General features: G+C 44.2%; 1 protein-coding gene and 1 long non-coding RNA gene across 2 annotated transcripts in view; one reads left to right on the top strand and one right to left on the bottom strand.

Moving 5' to 3' along the window:
* The window catches only part of celf2 (cugbp, Elav-like family member 2), a 285915-nt gene that overhangs the window by 44301 nt on the left and 216566 nt on the right, over window positions 1-25048 (top strand). The window contains exon 2 of the mRNA XM_028044204.1: window positions 12889-12969. The gene's annotated coding sequence lies outside the window, so the exon portion shown is untranslated. The remainder of the gene's footprint in view (window positions 1-12888; window positions 12970-25048) is intronic.
* LOC114161116 (uncharacterized) lies at window positions 1218-2772 on the bottom strand. Its single transcript, XR_003598944.1, has 2 exons — window positions 2382-2772; window positions 1218-2146 (listed from the first exon to the last, which is right to left on the bottom strand). It is a non-coding gene; the product is annotated as an uncharacterized LOC114161116 (long non-coding RNA).

Genomic DNA, 25048 nt, shown 5'->3' on the forward strand with positions numbered 1-25048 from the left:
CAAATCTCTTGGAGAAGTAAATTTATTGATCAATATTTATCACATATTTTAAAAACAGTTACATCATTTGTAGTTTAAGTTTTATTAAGGCCAGGCTGAAGCAAAGTGATTTTATGATGCATGAAAATCATCATAAATCCACTTGTCAGATTTAAAGTTTGGCTTGTTTAGATTGAGACCAGAAACAATCCTGAATAGTTTTAATAAATTTGAACTGCATTATTGCTGAAATGCTAAATGATAAAGTCGATTGATTGACAGACAATGGATGCAATGTTTTAAAGAAATAAAGATAAAAATAATTCGTTTATTTTTAATAGAACTTTCACTTTATCTTTTTGGGTCGGATATTATTACTGAATGGTAAAATCCCTCAGAGCAGCGATACAGTCCCCATGCAGATGATTTGTGTTTAAACAGCATTAAATGTGTGTGTGTGTTGCATGACTGGCTGGCCTGTGAGCGGGTTAATCCCTCCCACACACACACACACTCAGAAACGCCGTCACACACACCGAGACGCCGCGCCGTCACACTCAGGACGCGCCCACAAACACAGGTGTTTCCTCTGCGTTGCCGCCACATTGTCTGAATGTTAATTACATGCAGAAGGCATCTGGGCCCGGCCAATGCTAATCCTCTTTTAATTATACGTGTCCTCACAATGACACCAGGTTTACAATGGTGATTACAGCTGCATCACACGAGCTGGGAAACAGGTGGGGGAGGGGCGAGTCATGGCAGTCAGGATAAAGAAAATACCACTTCCTGTTGGTCCGCACCTGAGATAACGCTTTGTTCTAGTTTGGTTTAATACAGTGGAACATTTTCACACATTTCCCAACATTAACGTTGCATCTGGTTTACACAATAAGAAAACTGGAAATGAAAAATAATAGCCTTGTTGCACAAGTTTGCAAAGTGGCGCTTTGTAGAAACATTTTTATTTAATTCCAGCGTCAGTTTTAAACTCGGCTGTATTCACACACATCTAAAACTCCAAACTTTAACCAAATCCCATTATTTTCAAACTAAACTCTCCAACTTTAAGCACCAAGTTTGTAATATCAAGTCCTGAAAGTATATAAAATATATTTTCATTGTCTACAGTCTGAATCCACGTTGAGATATTTGACTTCTCTGGCCCCACTCCCACACACACCATGCACACATGCATCGTTCACACACACACACTGAAAATAACAAGGCAACACGTCTCATGCATGTTTCTGCTCTTTATTCACACAAAGCTGCTGATTATAACTCAGAACCATTTCAGTTCAACAAGCTGAGAAACCAAACGCTGTCAGGAAAAACTTCAGACCAAACGCAGAAAAATACATGAGCATTATGTTCATTTTAATATGCGCTGATATGTTAGTAATATAAAACAAATATATCCTGCTGAAGATTTTTATTGAGACACGAATATTTCCTCTGTCAGGGCTCTTCAGTCGTGACCTCCAGATATTATTCATCTCCTGTCCTGGTGTCAGCTCTCTGCTGTAGGTTGATTTTAATATTTTTATCCTCTGTTTTGCTTAGTTTTGTTTTCCAAAGTGTAAAATACGGTGAGATTCCAAATCTGTGTGTTAAAGCAGTTTGCAGTGCAGGTTGTTGTTGTTAACAGTATTTTGTTTGCTTGATTATCTTTATGTTTTGTTTGGAGATATTTTGGACAGGATGATGATTTCTGAGTTTCAGGCCAAAACATGAACAATATCCGCATTCCTCAGATTAAATATGTTTAAAGATCTTTTTAAAAAATGATCTCAAAGAGAAACCTCAACAAGTTGAAGTGAGGCTGCAGAAATAAGTCTGAGATCTCTGACCTGACAGAAATGAAGCCACAGTGGGAAAGTGTTGCTTTAAATCTGGGACAAGATTTACAGTTTTAACCCTGCGTTCAAATAAATCATTTTGTGGTGGTTTCATCTTAGCATGAAGAGGCCAAAATGTTAAATATTATTTTTAAATTGTGAACATGCAGCCAGGCAGTAAATCAGCCAAAGTGGTGAAGTTTCAGAGAATTTGTCCTTCAGTTCTGGAATATTCTTCTGGATCCGTCTCTGCAGCTCCGGTCACGTGTCGTCCATGCGCCTCTGGCCCTGCGTTACCATAGCAACACTCCCGTCTGTTAGTTTACCTGTAACAAACAGTTGTTTCTCCGTTATTAGCATATTTAGCAGTGAGTACATGAGGATGATTGACAGCGCTAAGTCCTGGCTCTGATTGGTTGTTTTGGTGCATTTCTTCAAACAGTAGTAGCTGGAGGAGATAAATGATTTCACAGACTGTTTGTCTCACAACAAACAGTTACAACAGGATAGTTTTAAATAAAAAGACCATATTTTTTATAAAGTGACATTCTGTATCTTTACGTTCAGCGCTCTGCTGTTTTCCCCTGATGGGAGAAGTCCTCCTCCCCCCAAACATGTTCGCCTCCTGAGGGTGGAGGAGGAAACTTGGATAAAACGCCGTTTGACCCTCGTTGTCATGAAGCGACTCTTTGTTTCCTCACAGACTCTCTTTATCCTCCGTCTCAGATCAAATCTTCCCCGTTGTTTCCCTCCACGCCGCCGCCGCCGCCGCGCTCCCATGCAGCATTCATGAGCCTTCATCTTCAGCAGGCGTATAGTGGACAGCACAGTGGCGTCCTGACCTTAGGACCCAACCAGAGCTGAACTCTGACCCCAGCCTGCAGCCTGTTAGTGACGCCGTCCTCCATGAAGAAAGCGTGCAGTGTGGGACGAGCCGGGTTGGGGGCGGAGCCTCTCCATTCGGGTCCCACTGCAGGACAATGGGCTCATTTTGGAGATGTGTGCGTGTTTGTGGTGGAAGCTCTGGTATGCGAGTCTGTCTGAGAAGGCTGCGTGAACGCTGCGTCGGTGTGCGTCAGCTGCTGCCGTCACGCGGCAAAACCCTCGGATCACATGCTGCTGGGACGGGAAAACCCAAACAACCCGAAACATTCTGGTGGTACTTCACCCCGACTGGTCGCTTTATGAAGTCAGTTTTCCTACAGTCTGGAGTTTAGTGTCCCAGCTTCAGCTGTGGAGAGGAAAGCTTTTCAAAAGGCACGAGTTGATTAGTAGGCCTGTCTCAATAATCAATCAATAAATCAATCAATCATATGATGGATTAAAACAAGCTCAATAATTTCCATTTGCATAATCTATTGGTTTTATATCAAAAACTGGATGTTTTGGCCTCAACCAGCTGTTTTGTTGGTTCTGTTTTGTTTATTTGGATATTTAAAATGTTTTCCAGTTCCAGTGTTGAATGATTATTAGAACTTAGATTATTGATCTTTGGTAACGAGTTCTTGTTTTTAGGCCTGTAAGATGAGAAACAATCTATTGTTCCTGAAGTTACTGTGATAAACGATAATATTGTAGTTTTGTAATAAAAGTAATAAAAAGGGTCCTGCTGGGTTCCTGGCATAAATAATGCAAAAATGCATTCCAGAAGGTCAAAAAACTTTAAATTACAATGAACATTGAACACTGGAACTGGAACATTTTAAATATCCAACATAAACAAAACAGAAACAACAAAATGAATGAAGGATAAAGTCTCTGTAAACATCCAGTCTGAGACCAACTTCAGGACGTAACATCTGTGATCTGTGGAGGATGGAGAGAATCTGAATCTGAACTCCCTGTTTGATTCTGGTTCCACTTTATTCCGTCTCCTATACATTCATCACCTCTCCACTCCCACATGAAGCCGTTCTCTCACAGAAACACGTTCCGCATGCAGACATGAGCCGACATGCATGCCATTCCTCTGTGTGGAACAGGATGCTTTGTTCTGCAGAGGGCTTTTGTTGGCTTTCTTGCTTCAGGATTTTAACCCCAAACCCAGCTGAATGTGTTTAGCATGCATGTGGAAATGAAGATTTGTTTCCCGCAGAATGATTGATGCAGCAGCTCTGAGTTCCTACAGCTGCTTGTTAGCTGTTCTAGTTAAAGTAACGTCAGCATGAAGAGAATTAAACCAATGAGGCGATGGAGTGAAACTGTTTTCAGGATTTTTATCATCATTTTTATCATCATCACAACAACATGATGATGATGATGACAATGACGATGATGATGATGATGATGATGACGATGATGATGATGATGACAGCTTCTGGAACCACAACCAACCAACTCCTAAACACATAAAACTGGCTTGTAACTTTTTATTTAACACAATCTCACCAACTTTATTAAAACCTTTAAAAAAATAATTTAATGCTTGAAAAGCAGTGAAGTTCTGGATCTGGTCCAGTTTTCTAGTTGTTTGAAACCTTTTATTCTTGATTTAAGCTCTTTGTTTTGAATTTTAAATGATGTTTTCACCAAAGTGCTAAATTTTTGAGTAGCTCTCCAGCCGAGCTGCAGGACACGATCGGGGCTTTAAAAGGTGATGCTGTGGGCCGTCTGTCAGCAGATCTGTTACGTTTCTCCTCTAAATCATACTGAGGACTTTAATTAGAATCTGTCTGGATAAACTTTTAAAAGTTTAACATTTATAGCTCGCATTCTGTGACAGGATCTTTACATTCAAACATTTTTCCCAGCTGGACAGATTCAAACTGCGACTCTGTCATAACTGTGAAGTGAGTCAACAATCAAAAGGCACTTAAACTGTCTGCTGAACCCGAGACTGAAATACATTCAGATGATGAATTAATTACCTAGAGGCTCCAGGAACAAAGGAAAGTGTCAGGAAAACATGGTTTCTCCTCAGCTGAAGGAAAGTTTGCGTTATATTAAGCATGTAAAGTTTAGGAGTCAGCCGAATCCTTAAACAGGTGAAGCGTCTCCACCTGCCTCTCCACCCACGCGCCCTGGCAGCGCAGCGACCCGACGGCGCTCTGTTTACTCCGGTTTCCCGTCCGTCTCTGTCGGACTCCACGTCCTCGGTGACGTAAGAGTTCATTCAAATGAACGTTTGTTTCCAGAGTGGAAAGGAGGAAAAGCTGCTGGTTGTTCTGAAATCAGATTAAAGTTTAAACATTATAAATAATCTGGAAAAGGTTTAATTTACTACAAATTACAACATTTAATTCATTTAGATTAAAAAAAGGATTTCCTGTAGCAGTCTGTCTCAAGGATTCTGAAGTGGCCTCTGACTGAAGACTGTTTAACAGTCTCATGACTGTCATGATGTTGATGTTAGGACTTTTTACATATTGCTACAAATGATCAGACATTCACTGAAGGAACCTTATGGCCTTCAGGCATCAAGAGGTTTATTTTGATATTAGTTGAAAGGAACCGGAAATAAACGTTGATCTACTACAACATATTTTTAATCAAGTAAAAGTAAAAAACAAAATTTGATAAAAAGTATTGAGTAACTGTAGTTTGACGCATGGATCAGATTTTCTACATTTAGAGCTTTTATTTATTCTAAATCTGAAGTCAGTGTGAAGTGAGTGAAATATTTCAACCTGTACAGAGATTAAAAACGAGCAGCATGTGTGGTGTAACGTGGCATAGTTAAAGCCCGGGTGTGTGTTTGGTGGGTTTGCAGGCAGAAATCCCTCCTCACATCGCTCTGCTGGGTTTAAGTGCTGTTGAGCAATAAGCCGTTCCTGCCTGTGGCTTGGATTTGATCCTGCGGTCTTGTGTAAACTCCCTCACAAAGCATCTGTTTCCTCTCGCCTGCAGGGTCAGCGGACTGCCTCTCTCTCTCACACACACACACATACACACACTGCTCAGGCTCTCGCTGTGTTTTCAGTCTGAACGCCTGCAGGTTCTGGAGCAGGGCGGGTAATGATGATGTCATAGACGTCAGGGCTGTTGAACGCCGCTCATCCGAAGGTTTGCTACAAATTTGACCCTTTGGGTAACTAGATCTCCTTTAAGCAGCTCTGGAGCCGCCCATGTGGGACTGATGGCCGTAATGAAGAGCAGACGCTCCTCGTTCTGGCGGAGGGGTTCAGGTTCTGATCCAGAGATTGGGAAACATCTTTTCTCCGTCAGCGAGGCTGAAAGTGATGAACGCAGCTGGGTGGAGAAACCTGATTCAGTCACAAGTTTGGTTTTCTCCACTAGCTGGGTTGTTACAAAATGTTTTATACTGACAGAGGAAGAATACAGATCTCTAGTTCCCATAAACAGTTTTTACTTTTTATTCATTTTGAATCCAGATTTTAAATGGTTAACAAGCATGAATGTTCTTTTTATTTTTGTAATTTTGCTAATCCTGTGAACTGATTGGTGCATTCAAGTTCAGAAACAGCAGGTCCAGGAATGTTTTCTATGTTAAAGAAAAGTAAAAACTTAACGGGGAAAGTAGCTTCTGGGCAGAAACGGCCAGCAGAGAAACTCTGAGCCGGTTTCAAAAAATACAAGAAGAAAGAAAGAATATGCAGGTAGAGAGCGTTCCCACCATCCTGTTTGGTCCGTTTTATACCAACTCCTGGCCATTTGCCTAAAAAGTTTGCTTTGTTTGGTGAGGTGTAAATTCTAATTGACCTCTGACCTCTGGTCCTCCAGACCTGAGTCTGGGTTCGGCTGAAGTGAACTCTGGTTCATTTTGAATGTGAACGCCAAGCGGACTGGAGACCGCTCCAAAAGCAGGAAGTGGACTACAGTGCAGGGCATTCTGGGTAAATACAACCAAAACTAACATGCTAGCCTAGCGCTAGCTGCAGAAATGGCTCCTGGTCTTTTGAAATCCTCCAACCGCTAAAATCTGACGCCTCCATTTTAGTTTCCATTTGGTGAAAAAGGAAGTTGCACTCGGTGTCTTCAGAGGTTTTGGTGTCGGTTCCTTCAGTGGTTTTGGTGCAGCGCCCCCACAGGCCAGGAGGGGAACAGGTTGCTCAAAGGGTTTGGTTGGTTTCAGAAAGAGAACCACAGCAGCTGAAACTGGAACAAATGTTAACGTTTTGGGACCAATAGAACCGATTCCTCCGGACTATCAGCTGGGAAAACATCTTTTGTTGCAACAAAGCTCGGCCGGTATCTTTGACTAGGACAGAGACGGGGTTAAACACAGAGATGATGCCAGGTTTATCATTTATAGAGGGAGAACGTTGAGTTGTTGTCAGCAGTAGCTCAGCTGATCTTCCCCAGGAAAATGTCTCCGCTAAACGCCAGACAAGATGTTGTTTTTATGAAGATCAATAAAAATAGCCAATGATGCAGAATTGGAGAGTAGTAGGAGAATGTAGCAGAGAGTAGAGGAGTGGTTGGTTTGCAGCAGTTTAGGTAACATGTTAATTATTTAATGGTTGGTTTGGACGGCTACGTTTCCTTAATGAATGAAATCTTGTTTTCAATGTCTGAATCATTTAATTGGGACAAAAAAAGGTCAAACAGAATAAATGGTAGTGTTTTCTAAACGGAGCCTGATGTGAACTGTTGATGCCGTGTTCTGATATGAAGCTTCATGAACCGGTGCTGCTTCTGTTTCCCTGTTTCTGTTCTGAGCAGCATTATGAGAGGATCATAACTGCGTCTGTTTGCTGCATCCTGACGTGTTTTTGCTGTGCAGCTGCTAATCGCTGCGCTGGCTGTGTGTGCAGCTGGAACCCTGAACCTGAACTGATTCTAATGTGTCATTTTAATCAGATTCCACAGCGTTCTGCTCCGGCGCCTCATCATTGTCATTAATATTATAATTCCATGTTTTAGCAGCAGACTTCTTCTTTCTCATAATTGCCTTTTTTCCACTTTGCCAAGAACACAATCGGGGACTGAACTGTGGCTTTTTGTTTTTAGCATGAAATTGATGAAATGTAAAAATGTGGATATTGGCAGAGCGCAGCGGCTTTTGGCAGGTCTTTAACTGCAGATATCAGTTAAATCGTAGTTTCACAGCTGCTTCCTGGACGTGCTGTGTGCAGACAGATGGAGGGTCCCGGGGTCTTTAACAGACAATGGTATGGCCGTAAGTCATTCCCCTGTCTAACAAGAGGAAAATCAAAACCCTCTGCTGCACACACACACGCTCCGGCTCGCTGTCACACACACATCAGAGAGCAGCAGCAGCAGCATCTCCCTGCCTGGCCGTGTGAGTTTCCTCCCCTGCATGCTGCTTCTGGGTTTCTCTCAGCGGTTCTGCTCTAATGAGGCAGGTGACAGTGCAGGTCTGAGCGACAGGAACTGGGAGGCAGGGCTAGTGGTCGGCTTAGCTTCGCCCAGACGCCGCCCTGAAAACACAGGTTAGCCTCCTCAGGCTCCTGCTGGCATCTGCTCTATTTGCATTTGAGTTATTTCATGCCAAAAAATTTCAAGAAAGTTCTGGCAAGTTGGAAAACATCATGAATGGAGGAAAAATCTATCAGTTCTCTGGCTGAGGGAAAGTTTTGCATTTTCTCACCCAACTTTTGAAATTGTTGAACCGAACTTTGCAGCTCCGCCGCTGCTGCTCTGGACTTAATGACTGAGTTTAAAACTTGGTGTTAAAATCAATGGCAGCTTCTGCCAGGTGAAAACAAACTGACCCTATCGACGTTAATACTCCTACTAGCATGTAGGCAAAGCTAATCAATGATCATCGCTGCAGGTGCAGCTGCTGATGCAAATTTTATTTAAATATGTTTTTAGCTCATAACTGATGCAGGTTATTGCATAGAGGCGTCCAGCTGGAGAGTAAACAACTTTAAAGTGTGAGTTTAGAATAAACATTTAACTTGTTAATGTGTTTTCTTGATCTAAAGTATAAATTTAAAGAAAACAAAACATTCATCAGTGGCACTGAAAGTGTTTTTGGTGCTTTCTGAACTGAAATCTAAAGATATAAAGCGCTAAACTCCAAACGCTGCTGGGATCCCAGTAAAGACGTAAATACCTGCCTGCTTGTTTTACTCAGCAGTGAGTTTCGGGTCAGAACCTGTAGCATTTTGTTTACTGTTTACATTTATTCTCATTTCTTTGCTTGTGATTTAAAAAAAATTCTTATATTTTTAATTTGTTGGATAAAAGAATCAAAAATCACCAGAGTCCCATAATCATCGTCAGGAAGTCCTGTAAAATACATTTATGACATTTTTCCATATAATTTGTGTTTTTCGGTTATATTCTTTTTGTAACCAGTAATCACTCCCTTCCTGTTTGTTCTCGTCAGTCTTTGTCAGATCCTCCTGTTTTTGTCTTCAGCAGTTTGTCTAAGTTACATCGAGGCCAATAATTCACCTCTATTTCCACTTAATAACCTAACGTCATCATTAGAGCTTAAACTTTTTATATTTTCCACCATTTTCACCCAAAAGCCAAATATCTCTACCTTTTTCTGTTCAAATTCAGGTTAGGAGCTGCATACAGGTTTATATTATGCAGCTAAATTGAAAAGTGAATCTGTTCTCAGCCTTTTTACGTTTTTATCGATGTTGTAAATAAATTTGGGTCTTGTGTGAGAAAATGATGGGTTTAAAAAACATCTCTCAGTGAATCATCGATCTTTAAAGCTGCTCTGACCTCGGCGTTCGGGTGTTAAACACTTCCTGTTATCTGGAAGCAGGAAGTTGGATAAAATGCTGCCTGGCTGTGGAAACGGGCCGTATTGGTGATGTTCTGCTCTTATCTGTGGCTGCAGGTCTTAGTGCTCGGATGTATTCTCTCTCATCATTATCCTCATAAATATCAGCCTCTTTGCCTCCATTTTGATTTTTTATTCTATTTTCTGGTCCGACTGAGTTACATTCAGATTCATGTAGGGAGAAAAATCACACATATGCATTAAAACAGCTAATAACAGATGGCAGGAAGATTAAACTGGCTGCAGCTTCACTTCGCTGTTCAAACTGTACCATAAACATGCAAACGATACGCAGCTCTACATTATGACGCCCAAACAGTAAACAGTTCTTAGATCAGATCAACGCGTGGACGTGGAATGACTTTTGCAACTGAACAGAAACAAACCTGGAGATTTTATTCTTCAACCTAAAACTTCTTCAACTCTCCCTGCAGCCGTTGCAGCCTGGCTAGCCGAGTTTCTTTTACTGATTTGTAAAAGCTAAGAGGTGGTAGATTCTTTTTGTGGGCGCGATGTTCTGTGAAATACAAAAAGGAAAATATGTGAAGTCTCAGTTCCAAAGGTTCATCTAATCCTGCAGGGTGCATGAAGCCTGACTGCCTGATGCCAAATGAAATGTTTCCTCCATGAAACGTTTCCTGCAGAGCTCACCTGGAGAGCTTTCCTGACCATGAAGTGGAAAGCTGCATCTCCAGAGGAGTTTGGCAGAAGATCACCAACAACAGCATTAGCACTTCAAACAACAAGAAATAAAAACACACAGGCTAAAAAATAGCACCAGATAATATAAACACACACTTCACATCCGCCCGGGTCGGAGTAAACGCAGCCTGCAGAGTCGGTTCGGTTCTAATGGGAGATTAGCCTGGATGGCGAGAGAGAGGGAGAGAGGAGGGATGCAGGCGAGGACGACAAACACACAGACACTTGTAGCGGAGTGTGTGTGTGTGTGTGTGTGTGTGTGTGTGTGTGTGTGTGTGTGTGTGTGTGGGCTGACCCACTTGATTGCTCGTCTTTGGGACTCAGTGGATAACAGCAGCAGACAGAAACTAGAATACTTTATTTGTCCTGTTTTTATTTTATGAGAACGTAGCAAGAGGATAACGTCACCAGCTGATGGTTCCTCCCAACTCCCAAAAATAACTTCAGGAATCAGGTTTGATTCAGTAAAAATCTGTTTCAGTGACACTGAAACATTAAAGGAAAATCCCATATTTAATCTGGGAATGCTGCGACAGACTAGCGACCTCATCTGACCAAAGCTCTCATTTGAGCTTTGGTCAGATGAGAGTATTTTTATTTTTGTTTTATTTTTTATTCTGTCATGCTGTGGGCCGGTTTCTCTTCCAAACGTAGAGATTGAATTAATAACAGCCGAGGTGCAAATAGCAGGTTCAGTTTGTGTTTTTCTCCTGCAGTACATTTATTGGAGGAGATTTCACACGTCGGCACCAGCAGGTCCAGTAAGTTATTTCTTCAGTGGAGGAACGCTGAAGGACTTATGTAAGCTGATCCGAGTCATTGTCACTGTTAGAATAATTATCTAAGTTCATTTACTTGTGAGTTTATTTGAAAGGTTATGTTTTCATATTATTATTTGATGTTACTTGACTTCTTCTCTTCTGTGAAATACTATTAACCATTTGTAGGATGTTTGCCTGGAGGCTAGAGACTTTGCACATTCCTGTGTTATCAGCTCCATCTGTAACTGATTAGTTGTGGTCAGCCATGCCCTTTTAAGGGCATGCCCACAGAAGGTTCTAGGACACCCTGTAGAAAAAGGTCATTGGTCAAATTCTTTGTGTGACTATGTGAGAAGGCCCAACCTCCTTCCTTGTATTTTCTAATAAAGCCAAATGCAGAGAAAGATCTGGCAGAGTTGATCCCAGACAGTGTTTTACAGCGATTCGTCGCATCTCGGATCTTCCCTCCTATTCTGCAGAAAAGACAATGGCCTTGGTCTGAATCTTTGCTAGATAGGAATTAAAATAAACCTATCAGTCACTGGTTCTCCCCTTAAGGCGAGACTGGGAACGCGTCCAACCATCAACATCCTCCCAGCGGCACGCTACACCTGTTCACCAGATCCTTCATTCTCCGTCTTTAAGGAGACGCAGCAGAAAGTCGGATTCTAGTGCCGGGCAGGGAGTTTCCTGGTGATCCGGGTTTGGATCGGGATTTACGGCCCGACAGATCTCTGCCTCTGAGGATGAGGGCGGGCTGGGGAGGAAAGCTGATCCAATAAAAGCAGCTCTAGTTAGAGATGGGCTGGATTCAGCAGCAGCAGGAGGAAATGTTCCAGTTTGAGCTCGGATGGACCCAGTTCTCCTTCCAGCAGGAGAAAACGGGTCGCATGTCTTAGTCAGCAGACTTTCAGAAATCCTTCAGACGCTGAACATGAACCTCAAAACATTTCATCCAAACTGAACCTCACAGCTGGACTGCAGCTTCATCCACTTCATGGTGGAGGCAGCATCATGCTGAGGGACAGGGCAGCAGGTCAGAGTCGACGGGAGACTCAGCAGGTTCAGCTTCCAGCAGGATGATCACCCTGCACATACAGCGGCCTAGTCAAAGTCCACACCTGAATCCAACTGAAAATCAATAAAAAAGACTTGAAAACCTTTTCATTGAAAACAAGCTGGATATTGTTGTTGTTTTTTATTTTAAAATAACAATCAGAAATGTTTTTAATAAAATAATCCAACTGTACAAAGTAATAGTTAAAATAATAAACACAATACAATCGCACATCAGTGTTAAAAAAATAAAAATGTGTTTTTAGGTCGTCTAAAAAAACACGACTCAAAACTGTTATTAAACAAAGAAGTGCAAACTGGCGACGTCTATAACGAGTAAAACAATCTTGGGGCGGGGCACCGTTAGGGGGGGTGGGGCTATGATAAGGGCGGGGCAACGTTAGTGGGCGGGGCTTTAACCTACTTTAACCAGCCTGGCCATCGCCTTCATTAAACTTTGACTTGAAACTATTGTTTTGCAACTATATTAAAAAAATTGTTGAATTCCAACAAAATCTTTTAACTTGCTGACAAATTATTTGTAAGGTAGTTTTTTTATGTCCAGTGTGATTTGGATGACTGTATTTGGGCCTTTGCAGATAAAAAAGGAGTAAATTTCCCTTAAAAAAAAAAACTACAATTTTTGAAATTTTCTAGAAAAATTGTGGAAATTTTTGGGTTTGAAAAGTTGAAAAAAAATTTTAAGAAAATTTTGATAGGATTACATTTTTGTTGAAATTTGCTCCTTTTTTTTCTAAAATACACGGCCCTAACAAACCGTCATAACGAGGATATTTTGCACTGGAAACGAGTCAAACATACTTTAAGGTTTTTGATTTCTGCAGTGCAGAGAAAACATTTCTTTCTCCTTCCTCTGCAGGAACCTTCAAAGTCGAGACGCAGGAGGAAATTTCACCAAGCTGGAAATCCAGGAGTCTGTGAGGAAGCCAAATGAAAAGAGGTAATATAAAAAAATCAACATAATCATGTGCATAATCAGAACGCTGGCACTGTTCTGGGCTCGGCTCGTAACGGCGATATGAGATTGGAGTTTATTGCATTAATCATGTAAACGTTGCTCTTGTGATTAAAGCAGAGCTGCTGTTTATTGCTTGTAATTGTATTGGGGTCGGGCTGCGCTCCCAGGAACGCCACATCCAGCATTAATATTAGATGAACTGACTCCGGATCAGGCGCCCGGAGCTGCTTCCTGCTTCATGCTGCTCTGGGTCTGACCTCAGACCAGAACACACCCATGTCACAACTGTTAGCTGGCAATATTCCCCCTGCTTTTCTCTCTATTTTCATCTGTAAATCCAATAAGGGGCGGTATGCGTGCGCATGCATAAGGAAAAACGGCCCAGGGAACAGGAAGTGGTGAGGAAGAGCTGATTGAAAAGCTGCAGCTTTCGAGAAAAACTGGGGCTGGAGAAGCTTTCTTTGAAGAAACAGACAGCTGTACTCTTCACCTCTTCCTCATGACCTCGCTCAGCAGAGCGGCGACAGGCCTGAACATCCAGAAACATGTCCGCCCCTCTCCCTCCGCCTGCCTGTGAACTTTAAATGCAACACGAGCCTCTTCGCCGCGCTGGAAATGTTGAGAAATCTCCAGCAGATCCCTGAGAGTGTGTGGAGGATATGAAGTTAAAAAGGTTTGAACGGATCGCTGCTCTTCCTCTTGTCTTTGATGTCGGATCAGATCCGCCTGCTGCTGGACTGGAGGAAGAGGAGGAAGAGGAGGAAGAGGCTTTGCTGCCCAGATTTAAATGCTGGGTAAACACATGTATCAGCTTAGAGGCAAGAGGCTCCAGATGATCCGGCCGCGCCGCCATTCAGAGAAATTTACGCGACTCTGATTCCCCAGAACCAGCTGGACACGTCGCTGATTTATTGTGTGTGTGTTATCAGGAGAAGAATGCTGCTAATGTGAGCAGAATTAAAGATCTGTTGATGCATGTATGCAGTTCTGACCCAGAGGTTCTGATAGATCTTCATCTTCCTCCTCCTCCCAGATGCTCAGATTTAAATCCACCAAGAAACTCTGAAATTTTTTAATTTATGTCAGAAATTATCTTCAAAAATTTTGGAAATTTCTGGGTTTGAAAAGTTAAAGAATTTGCTAGAAAAAATTGAGAATTTTTCTCTGAAGTTTTTCCTTTTTTTCTCCATAGCAAATTTCTCAGAAATTTTAAAATTTCCAATTTTTTCTGGAAAATTTCAGAGATTTCTTTGGCTGAAATTTACTCCTTTTTTCCTGTCTACAATACACAGCCCTAATAAACGGTAAACCAGGCGTGTTGCATCCTGCAGCTGCATCACAAGCTGCCATTCTGTCACAAAACTTTGTCCATATTCTGATGTCGAATTGCAGTTGTTTCCATTCCATAAGAAACTTCACTAAAATTACATGTGATCAGTTTTTAGAAAACATGCAGCGCCGTCATCGTCCAACCACTTCCTGTCGTCGTCTTCTTTGTAGTTTTTGCCAGTAGCAACATCTGGTTGTTGATCATGAGTTGTTTGATGTGAAATAAATATTTCCAATTCAGTTTTTTAAAGTACATTATTTGTTCCTAGAGCCAAAACTTCATCAAAAAAGTTTTTTTCTAAATTGTGTTTTGTGCAGAATGTAGTAATTCAGTGTAAACATTCAGTTGGAGGATTTTGTGTAAAAAATGTAATGAATTCAGCCAGTAACTAAATAAACGACTGGATTTAATCCAGCAGGTTTACTTTATAAACTCCAGGAGAATCTGAACCAAAGAACTGTTTTAAAATTCAACACATCCATCCAGATTGTGTTTTCCTTCCCAACCAGTTTCTGGAAAATCTTCCAGGCATTTGTTGCACAATCATGTGAAAAGATGAGTTGAGAGAGAGAAACCCCAGAGAGAAAGGGAAACCGCAGCTTGGGTTCATTTCATCTCAACTTTTAAATCAGTTTACGTTGAAGTCGGAGTGTGTTGGTCGTAAACGGAGAGTTTTCACACCCGAGGGGCAGGAGCGGCGCCGCGTGGAAACATGAGCCTGACTCCAGGAGAATACACCGTCCATGTAGAAAGAACTGAGTGTAATTTGTGATGTTACGTGTTTGTTTTCGATCCGGTTTGTTTGTTTTAGGAGGCTGAGCAGAGAGACGGGGCGGGCGGGGGGCCGAGGATTCCTCTGCAATGAGAACCAGATGATCGCTTCGCTCTCAGGGGCGTCGCTCAAACTTCACTGCTAACATGTTTGGATGATCAAATGAAATCGGCTTCCCTGCTGCTCCGCCCTGCTGCAGCAGGTGGGTGTGTGTGTGTGTGTGTGTGTGTGTGTGTGTGTGTGTGTGTGTGGAAGCAGCTCACGCTCGTCCACCCCGGTGATGAGTGTTGGCAGGAAGTTCCCCTCGCGTCGCCTCGTTTGTTTGCTGCTCCGTTTATTATATCAGCTCCACTCTGATGGATGTAATAAATCACATTTAGATTGATAACAGAGCATAAAGTCAAGATCAGTTTGAGCAGTTATGGTGACTCTATTAGAGCTAAAAATAAATGTTTCTTCATAATGGAGGGAGGATTTCCAGTAGCAGTCAGTGTTGAAGTGAACCTGTTGAGGCCTCTGACTGAAGACTGTTGCTGTGTGACAGTGTGATGACTGACATGCTACCAGCTCCATGTCCAAACATCAGAGATGATGTCATCATGTCCAGGGTGGCATCAGCAGCTGTTAGCTGCTCTGCTAATCCTCCTCCTTTGCTTTTGCTTCTCCCTTTTAAACCTCTGGATTTCCATCAGATTTTTATCATGTTCCTCCTCAACTTTGTGCAGTTTGGTTTGAGTTTATGTCCAGTTCCTCGTGGAACCTCCTCTGTCTGGGTTCATCTCTGTTTCAACGTCTCCAACTCAGACTGGATGGAAAACATCAGATTTAAAATGTTTAGCTCATCCTGACTGGATTTATTTGAATATTTTGAAACCAGACATGACAGCATGTCCAGCGGTTTGAACAGCATCATCGGTTTGTCTTCCTGGACAAACACACACTTCCTGTCCACATCATGAGACGGATCCGTCCGTCGCTTCGCTGCAGACGCTGGTGAGCTTTTGACTTGTCAGCCAGTCATCCTGAGCTGGAGAAAACATAACACACTCTGATACACACACACATAACACACTCTGATACACACACACACCCATCTCTGACCCGCCACCTCTCCCACAGGGAGCACACACACACACACACACTCCGAGCGTGGCGGACCGGTTTCATCAAGCCGGTGAACAGCATAGCACCGTGCCCTCGCCCAGCCCCACGGCAGCCTGGGAAATGAAGTGTGCCGGCTTGCGGTGACCTTTGCCCCCCTACAAAGCGAGGACTGCGTGTGTGAAGCGGCGCCTCCGCAGCAGCGGCTGACATCCAAACATGTCAGTCACCGTATATTCAAGCAACAACCTGGATAAAAAAGCAGAGCGGAGCGGGAAGTAAACAACATCCAGGCGTAGCGCGGCTGGAAGCCAACGGCCCCCAGCGGCCCCTGGAGCAACGCGCCCAGATGAGCCTGAGATCGTGTCCTCTTTGTGTCAAATCTGCAGAGCTTTAATTGGCTGCTGCTTCACCTGACCTCTGACCTTTCGGTACAAATGACCAGGGCATCCTAGGCAGAGAGAAATTTCCCGTCAGAAGTTGTTTAGCGGCAGGATTCCCCAGACCGATGGGAGCTGCCGGATCAATGCAGGGGCCACAGGGTGCAAACACTTCTGCAGCCGAGACATGTTGGGCTTTGACTCGCATTTCTTCAAGCATTTATACTGAAGCTGTGAGTTATACGAGCTCTGCAGGTTATCTGATGAGATTTAGGTCAAAATAAACTAACATGAGAAATATTCCAGGGTCAGAGGATGAAGTGATTATTTTAGTCAGATGAGGCTGAATATTAAAGGAGATTTTAAGTTTTAATAATTAAAGGTGTGCCAAAATGGATTTACATAAATAACACAAATCTGCCGCCATTTTGTAACGACGCTTGGTGTTCTGATGTCGTACAAAACAAATTAGAAAATGAACGAGATTCAATCAGCCCGTCTTCCTTGAAGGAAAACATTCTGATTCATTTTGGTTTTTACCGAATTCCCAGGAAGCTTGACATGAACCTCACCGAGTTCAAGGTTCACGAAATGAAGATTGAGAACTTCATGGACACTGCTAACGGCGCTAACTGACGCTAACTGGTGCTAACTGACACTAACGGAGCTAACTGACGCTAACTGACACTAACTGGTGCTAACAGAGCTAACTAACGCTAACTGAGCTAACTGACGCTAAGAGAGGCTGGTGGGCGTCTGGTCAGAAGTTTGTTTTATGTGAATATCAACAGCATTGTTGATATTTCGATTCCAGTATCTGGTTCTTGTATCTGCAGCAGGCATGAATAATTTTAAGGAACGTTTATTCAGCATATTTATGTTGAATAAATGTGAGAAATTAAGTACTTTTGTACGATTCTTCATGAAATAATTGTTTAGAATTGAATCATGGCCCAAAACGTGGAATCTGAGCGAGAGATGGTAAAAGATTCGCACTTGGACTAAAAATGCTTTCTTGCCTTTTTTCCAGGGAAAAACATGCCGACAATCTAATGCCAAGAAACAGCAATCCAGATTTTTGTCATTTTTTCTTGGTGCTTTTATGCAGTTTTTCAGATGATAAAAAGGTTCTTTGGAAACGGTTGGAACTAAAATCCCAGTTTTCTGTCAGATTGTCTTTGTTTTTTGATTTAAGTAGAAAATGAGAAAAATGTTATTTTGAGACATTTTGAGATTCTGCTGGTAATTAAGATTCTATTTATGAACATTAATTTATCCCAGTAGTTTAGTAGCTTTTTATATATTTGGTTTGCTGTGTACCAGACACATAAAAACTTTTCTCTGTCATTGAACAGCAGAGCAGATTAAATCCCAGAACCAGAAAATATTCTGCAGTTTTCTGATGAGTTCGTGTTCGCCAGATGTCAGGACTTTTCATCTGGATCCAGATGTTAGTTGAGATGAAGGGAATGTTGTGAAGAAAACAAGCTGCTCTAAAAACCATATCTGCTGTTTGTCCTCCCAGAACAACAGATTAAAAACCACAAACTGCTCAGTCTGCCGGTCTCCCTGTGCATCTGTGTGTTTTCTCCGGGTACTCCTCGCTCTTCATCATGTTCTATAACTAAAGATTTATTTCTGCATCAAAAGCTTTGGACTTGAGTATTTCAAACCGGTCTAAGCAGTTTAGTCGAGGTTTTCGACAATCAGATGTTTTCTTTCCTGGGTAAATCAAATTAGTTTATAATCACGACCATCAGAACGAGCATGTGGAACATCTTTATGGGAACCATCATTTTTTCAGCTGCACATGTTGCTAAATTTCCCTCTAATCACAATCTCTGTAGTTTGGGGAGAGAATATTTCTCCCTCCACAGGCTGGCAAAGCGCTTGAATAAATTTCCCTGTTGAATGAGCCGAATGGAGAAACTTCTGGCAGACTCTGAACATATGGAAACGGTCAACTGGTTATTGTCTACATTAGTTCCAGTTGTCAGTTTTATGGCGGAATCTCTAAAGCCAGTTTGGCATCAGTGAACTGAACTTTATGGCGCACTTTGGACCGGAGCGAGTCATTTCTGGTCCTTTTAGTTAAATGTGGACGGCAGCCAAAGCTTTCGATGTTGGACTTTGAGATTTACTGACTCAATAAGCCAAGACATCCTTAGTTGGATGGGATTTAGATTTCCATGTCCCGGTTAACCAAACATGAATGTTTGGTTAACCGTCAGGTTAATGGGAGGACTGGGAGCAGCAGCGTCAGGAGGATTTACAGCCAGAAAGCAGCGGCTAAGACGTTAGCCGGTTGGTTTTGACTTTACACTGAGAAATCTGTGCAGACTGAACCGTGAACAGATTTCTACCGTCACTTGCATTTCGTTTTCTTTGGGAACTTTTTTTGTCTGTTGCACCTAAACTTTAGTCCTGCATAATATTTCTGATGATCATCTAGTTTTTAAAGAAATTAAAACATGTAAATTTTATTTCTCCACTGAGTTTCTTGGATCTTATTGTTTTCAGTATTTGCAGGATTAAAAATTGTCATAAAAAGGTAGCTAATAATCCTTTTCAGTAGAACATGATATTTTAGATGTTTTCTATCTGGATTTAAAGCCAGAACAAAATCTGAAGTTTAAGAGCTTTAATGCCGTTTTCAGGAGCTGATCAGGTTGTTATTGCGTGTTTAGATTTAACTCATCTCCTTTTGAGCATTTGATGGGTGTCAGTGGTTCAAATCCTGTTTTACTAAATTAAAATGTTGTGATTTTGTGTCTTTTGCTGCTTCACCTCATCATGGAGTCCCACAGGGTTCAGTTATCGGTCCCCTGCTTTTCTCTTTATATCTGCTACTTTTTGGCTTCATTCCCAGAAAAAATGAGTTTCTTTCCCTCGTATGTTTACGACTCCCAGATTGTTTCCCTTTTAGAAACACAAATGCTTCTCAGTAGACTTAGTTCTACGTTACAGGTGGTCAATTCTGATATCCACTGGAAACATGTTGGTTTTATGATCATTTTCACCCCTGGAACCGTGATTAAATATTCGGACCGGTTTTAAGACGTCTCCAACAGATTTATACACAATTCTTCATGGCAGTATTGGGATCTGTGCACATTTTTTGAGAAAGATAAATTTAAAATGTGGTTAATGCAGTTTGGAGGAAAAGATCTGCAGGCTGTTGATTTTAAAATCCAGAAAAATGAGTCACTGGTGGCTCGGTTCTGAAAACTAGTGATACCTGTCTTTATAAAAACATGTCAATGCCTGTTTTAGACCCTTTGCTAGTGGTATCATTATTTTATTCATGATATGAGTGAATCAGTGTGGTGCATAATGCTTTTTATGCTATTCACACAGAGAAAAGAGATGGAGAGGAAATTGGGCGAAGTGCATGAAATGGAGACGCTGGGACAGAGAAGGGTTAGAGAGAGTGGGAGTGAGACACAATGAAACGCAGAGAAAGAAACCAAAGGAGAGGAGCGGGAAAAAATATATGGGATTCATGCAGGCAGCAATGAGGCCACCTCTATCTGCTGCGCCAGAAAGGAAGTGAAAGTGCGGGTACTTCCTGCTAAAGTATGTCCAAAACTTTCATAACCTCCTGCACATGTGACAAAACGCAACATTTAACTCTGGAACCAACGAACACGCAGAGAAGAAACAGTTTTTATGTTTCACTACAAAAATGTTCCGACTTTCTGTCTTTAAAAGCTGCTTTCAGGGACAGACTAATGGAAAAAATCACCTCCCACACGCCTCTTTTTTTAGTTAATTCACCGACGACGTGGCTTTCAATAACAGCTGATTCCTGCAGTTTTTATGAAATGATTACAGCTGAAAACACTTAATAAATGAGGAAAAGTGTCACAAGTTCATCCTCTGACCTTTAAATGGACATTTCAGTCTATATGGCAATCAATTATGAGGAAAATGAGAGCTAAAGAGACAACGGGCCATGCTTTAGGTTATTACTTTATGTAGTTAACAAATGCCAAAGCCAACAGCAGCAGGTACTAAAGGTGAGGCATAAAGCAGGAGTATCCATCCATCCATCCATCCATCTTCTTCCGCTTATCCGAGGTCGGGTCGCGGGGGTAGCAGCTTCAGAAGGGAGGCCCAGACTTCCCTCTCCCCAGCCACTTCTTCCAGCTCCTCCGGGGGAATCCCGAGGCGTTCCCAGGCCAGCCGAGAGACATAGTCCCTCCAGCGTGTCCTGGGTCCTCCCCGGGGCCTCCTCCCGGTGGGACGTGCCCGGAACACCTCACCAGGGAGGCGTCCAGGAGGCATCCTGACCAGATGCCCAAGCCACCTCAACTGGCTCCTCTCGATGTGAAGGAGCAGCGGCTCTACTCTGAGTCCCTCCCGGATGACTGAGCTTCTCACCCTATCTCTAAGGGAGAGCCCAGCCACCCTACGGAGAAAACCCATTTCGGCCGCTTGTATCCGCGATCTCGTTCTTTCGGTCATGACCCAAAGCTCATGACCATAGATGAGGGTGGGAACGTAGATCGACCGGTAAATCGAGAGCTTCGCTTTTTGGCTCAGCTCTCTCTTCACCACGACGGACCGGTACAGCGCCCGCTTGACAGCAGACGCTGCGCCAATCCGCCTGTCGATCTCCCGCTCCCTTCTTCCCCCATTCGTGAACAAGATCCCGAGATACTTAAACTCCTCCACTTGGGGCAGGAGAAGGCACTCTACCCTTTTCCGGCTCAAGACCATGGCCTCGGATTTGGAGGCACTGATCCCCATCCCGGCCGCTTCACACTCGGCTGCGAACCGATCCAGCGAGAGCTGCAGATCACGATCTGATGAAGCCAAAGGGACCACATCGTCTGCGAAAAGCAGAGATGAGATCCTGAGGCCACCAAATCGGATCCCCTCAACACCTTGGCTGCGCCTAGAAATTCTGTCCATGAAAGTGATGAACAGAATCGGTGACAAAGGGCAGCCCTGGCGGAGTCCAACTCTCACCGGAAACGAGCCCGACTTACTGCCGGCAATGCGGACCAGACTCTGACACCGGTCATACAGGGACCTGACAGCCCGTATCAAAGGGCCCGGTACCCCATACTCCCGGAGAACCCCCCACAGGGCTCCCCGAGGGACACGGTCGAACGCCTTCTCCAAGTCCACAAAACACATGTAGACTGGTTGGGCGAACTCCCATGCACCCTCCAGGACCCTGCTGAGGGTGTAGAGCTGGTCCAGTGTTCCACGACCAGGACGAAAACCACACTGCTCTTCCTGAATCCGAGGTTCGACTATCCGACGGACCCTCCTCTCCAGGACCCCTGAATAGACCTTGCCAGGGAGGCTTAAGAGTGTGACCCCTCTATAATTGGAGCACACCCTCCGGTCCCCCTTTTTGAACAGGGGGACCACCACCCCAGTCTGCCAATCCAGGGGAACTGCCCCCGATGTCCATGCGATATTGCAGAGTCGCGTCAACCAACACAACCCTACAACATCCAGAGCCTTAAGGAACTCCGGGCGGATCTCATCCACCCCCGGAGCCTTGCCACCGAGGAGCTTTTTAACCACCTCGGCGACCTCGCCCCCAGAGATTGGAGAGCCCAACCCAGAGTCCCCAGGCTCCGCTTCCTCAGTGGAAGGCATGTTGGTGGGATTGAGGAGGTCTTCGAAGTACTCTGCCCACCGGCCCACAACGTCCCGAGTAGAGGTCAGCAGCACACCATCCCCACTATAAACAGTGTTGGTGCTGCACCGCTTCCCCCCCCTGAGACGCCGGATGGTGGACCAGAATCGCCTCGAAGCCGTGCGGAAGTCTTTCTCCATGGCCTCTCCAAACTCCTCCCACACCCGAGTTTTTGCCTCAGCAACCGCCCGAGCCGCATGCCGCTTCGCCCGCCGGTACCCATCAGCTGCTTCCGGAGTCCCACAGGCCAAAAAGGCTCGATAGGACTCCTTCTTCAGCCTGACGGCATCCCTCACCGAAGGTGTCCACCAACGGGTTCGAGGGTTGCCGCCGCGACAGGCACCGACAACCTTGCGGCCACAGCTCCGATCGGCCGCCTCGACAATGGAGGCACGGAACACGGTCCACTCAGACTCCATGTCCCCCACCTCCCCCGGGACGTGTTCGAAGTTTTGCCGGAGATGGGAGTTAAAGCTCCGTCTCACAGGGGATTCCGCCAGACGTTCCCAGCAGACCCTCACAACACGTTTGGGCCTGCCAGGTCTGACCGGCTTTCGCCCCCGCCACCGGAGCCAACTCACCACCAGGTAGTGGTCAGTGGACAGCTCCGCACCTCTCTTCACCCGAGTGTCCAAGACATACGGCCCAGATCCGATGAAACGATGACAAAGTCGATCATCGAACTGCGGCCTAGGGTGTCCTGGTGCCAAGTGCACATATGGACACCCTTATGCTTGAACATGGTGTTCGTTATGGACAATCCATGGCGAGCACAGAAGTCCAGCAACAGAACACCGCTCGAGTTCAGGTCGGGTGGGCCGTTCCTCCCAACCACGCCCCTCCAGGTCTCACTGTCGTTGCCCACGTGAGCGTTGAAGTCCCCCAGCAGAACAAGGGAGTCCCCAGGAGGAGCACTCTCCAGTACCCCCTCTAAGGACTCCAAAAAGGGTGGGTAATCTGAACTGTCGTTCGGCCCGTAAGCACAAACGACAGTCAGAACCCGTCCCCCCACCCGTAGGCGGAGGGATCCTACCCTCTCGTTCACCGGGGTAAACCCCAACGTACAGGCGCCGAGATGGGGAGCAACAAGTATGCCCACTCCTGCCCGACGTCTCTCTCCCTGGGCAACTCCAGAGTGGAAGTATGTCCAGCCCCTCTCAAGGAGACTGGTTCCAGAACCAGAGCCATGCGTCGAGGTGAGACCGACTATTTCTAGCCGGAACCTCTCGACCTCACGCACTAGCTCCGGCTCCTTCCCCACCAGAGAGGTGACATTCCACGTCCCAAGAGCCAGTTTCTGCAACCGAGGATCGGACCGCCAGGGTCCCCTCCCTTGGCCGCCACCCATCACACAGTGCACCCGACCCCTTTGGCCCCTCCCACGGGTGGTGGGCCCATGGGAGGAGGGGCCCATGTTTCCTCTTCGGGCTGAGCCCGGCCGGGCTCCATGGGTAAAAGCCCGGCCACCAGACGCTCGCCATCGTGCCCCCTCCAGGCCTGGCTCCAGAGTGGGGCCCCGGTGACCCGCGTCCGGGCGAGGGAACACCAAGTCCAAGGTTTTCCTTCATCATTGGGGTCTTCGGGCTGCGCTTTGTCTGGTCCCTCACCTAGGACCTGTCTGCCTTGGGTGACCCTACCAGGGGCATGAAGCCCCAGACAGCATAGCTCCTAGGATCATTGGGGCACTCAAACCCCTCCACCACGATAAGGTGGCAGCCCATGGAGGAGAAAAACACACAGGAGTAAAAGCAGGAGTAAAACACACTAAAGCAGGAGTAAAACACACTAATTACATCCTGTAAAGACTTCAGATGTTATGCTCAAATTTAAGCTGCTCCTTAAACGCTTCACTAAAAAACCATTGCACTGGTTTCAGGAATCAGACCAGTTTAATTACCTGCAGCCAGAAGCAACACCTGAAGGGAAATGGTTCAACTGCAGAGATATTAATGTCCTGAAAGAGGCAGAAATCACCAGGACAACAGACTGAACGGCAGGAGGAAGAACGGGTTGGATAAAATATGATTTATATTTAGAAAAAAGGTTAAAAAGGAGGCAATATTTATTTATGCTAAAACCTGTAGAGGAACAATCTAGTTATAGATCTAGAGTCAACGAGCAGCTTCAGTTCTTCCGGCTGGAAGCTAGAGATCATAATGACCTCTGACCTGAACCTTCAGCATCACATAAAGACAATTAGAAAGTCGGCCTTCTGCCACCTGAAGAACATTTTCAGGATTTAATGAATGTTTCAGCGAGATCCATAGAAACTCAGCGTCTATGCAGAAAACTGCAAAACAACCGAAACACTGAGTTCTTTAAATCAGAGAAAATCCCAAATAACTGGAACATAATTCACTGTAAACACTTTTGTTTGTTCAATGTTTCTGGCTCGTTTGCTGTTTTTATTTATTTCCAATCTAAACATACTAAACAAATGAAATTTCCTCACTTTATTTTAAATGTGAACACAGGAATGTTAGGAGCCAGGGTCGAACATGACTGGAAATGTTCATATTTACTTTTAGTAATATTAAAATAGAGTTACAGTTTATTGGGATTGATCCCTGAGGGACACCGGCTGCTACACTGCAGGTGAGAAACCTGAAACAGAACCACAGTGAAGCTGTAAAATAAATTTATTCCTGCTTGCTTTTGCTCATTTTTACTCCTGACTTCAGGAAATCTAGAAAAGTTTTCCAACTTGGAGTTAAATTCCTTCTTTATTTGATTTTTCCTGATTATTTTAAAGCAACATGGACACCAGATTTCCTTCTCCAACCCTCTCCTGCTTCTCCTCTTGTTTATTTGGTTTTGTC

The sequence above is a fragment of the Xiphophorus couchianus genome, chromosome 17 (assembly GCF_001444195.1).
Source record: "Xiphophorus couchianus chromosome 17, X_couchianus-1.0, whole genome shotgun sequence".
Taxonomy (NCBI): Eukaryota; Metazoa; Chordata; class Actinopteri; order Cyprinodontiformes; family Poeciliidae; genus Xiphophorus; species Xiphophorus couchianus.